Genomic DNA, 2,083 nt, shown 5'->3' on the forward strand with positions numbered 1-2,083 from the left:
GGGGGGGGGGGGGAACTATCCCGCGCTCGCGCTCTACCCTCCTCGCGACTTGGCGGCGGTCGCCATGGCGAATTCATTGTCACCCCGGATTCTATCTGGGCGCCTCTATTTCCGTCTAACGTCCAACGAATCGGATGTCAGGAGGCACTGCCCACGCGGCGCGTTTATAGGATCGATAAAATGCCTCCTCCTGAATTTCGGATTATCTGGTTTTCGTGTATCTCGAACCGTACGTCGAGTTTGAATCTCGCCATGCTCATGTGCGACAGATAAGAAAAGAAATCCGCGCGACGTCGTCTATCAACGATAAGGCTTGCGACGAGAGACGTATACTTATAATTGCATTTCTTTCTGGCTTCTGAAAAGTCGGGCATCATCGCCGAATGAAATTCGATGCTCGCAGCATCCCGCGTTTTGGCGCGCGATCGAAGAGGAACGCCCACCCCTCTCTCATTGAATGAACCCTTCCTCCCCTTTTTTATCGATTTTCAAAACCCAGCGTCGCGCGCGCGATGGAGGGAAAAAAAAGAGGGAAAGAAACAGAGAAATTTCCCTCTTTTTTTTTCGATCCACTTCCACTTTATGAGAGACGTTATGCAGAAACCCCTTCGTTTCGCCTTCGCGGTATCTAATGATATCGTGCGTATATACATACTATAGGACGAAGAGAATTGCCATATCCGGCAGCAGCGGGACTATTTGGCTACGCGATGCCACGATATGACGCGATATGACGCGATGCTACACTCCTGTTGCACGACTTGCACGTGAGGCACAGCAGTGAGCCGCGTAATCGCGAGCCGCTATCGATAGTACGAAGGTAATTCAAGACTCGAGCCCGCGCGAATTCGAAAAGCGCGCGAGTCTTCGTAGGTGGAGCCAGCGATCGCTTCCTTGCCTCGATGGTCACACTCGCTCCGCTGTCTTGAGTTATATTTGTATCTCGATGCGATAAGAAAGAGAGAGAGAGAGAGAGAGAGAGAGAGAGAGAGAGAGAGAGAGAGACATTATAGATATCGATATATTTACTAAGCGCTTTAGAATTTCTTTCAAACATTAAAAATAATATATAACTTAAAAAAATAATGAAAATATAAAAAATATTAAGAAACACATTCAAAAAAATGATAAAGAATTAACAGAAAACATTAAAAATAAGAAAAACAAATAATAGAAAAAGATAGAAAAAATTTAAACCATAATATAATAGAAAAAATATATTATATAAAAAATAATATAATACAAAAAATAATATAATATAATACAAATTAATTAGAATTTGTAATTGAGAAACACAAACTACATTAAGAGAGATCGAGAGAGAGAGAGAGAAAGAAAGATTAATTTGTATGCATAATTAATGAATTTTATGATATAGGGAAAAAACGATTTTATTGCAGTATCTAAAATTTAGCTAAATCTGAAAATAATTTTATTAGGCCATAAAAGTAATTACGTTGGAATATCAAGTAAGATGAGATGCTAACTTTTTAATATTCTAACAGTTTGAGCATTCTACATAATTATTTTGATGATCCAAATCAAATTATTTTCAAATCTAACTAAATTTTTTATATTTCAGCAAAACTGTTCTTTCCTTGTAGCTGAAATAGCAAAAGATGGCTTTGATGATATTGAATAATGATAACGATAACGTAAAAAAATATTTTAAAGCTTCTCTAAAAGTCATTTAAAATACGCAAAGATTTATCAAAGATGATAAGAAGAAAATATCAAAAGTAAATATGCATGATCTTAAAAAGACTTTATCTTGTGCATTGACGACTCCAATATCGAATATGATATTAGACTTCAAAAGATAAAATTAATAAATATTCATTTCGCAATAAATATCACCGCGCTGCATTGTCGAGAGAGAGAATCGGAAATTTCATAATGTAAACAATTTCTCATTATTACACAATAATCTGTATTTTGTCGATTTGCATAGGAATAATTGATGTTCATATTGCTTGTTAATTTCAAAAAAGCAATTTAATGCAAATGAAAAGATGCATGAAAAAATTCCCGAATATATTAGAGTATATATTTAAAAAATATATATCTATTTATTATAATTTAT

Source organism: Atta colombica, unplaced genomic scaffold, assembly GCF_001594045.1.
Source record: "Atta colombica isolate Treedump-2 unplaced genomic scaffold, Acol1.0 scaffold47, whole genome shotgun sequence".
Classification (NCBI taxonomy): Eukaryota; Metazoa; Arthropoda; class Insecta; order Hymenoptera; family Formicidae; genus Atta; species Atta colombica.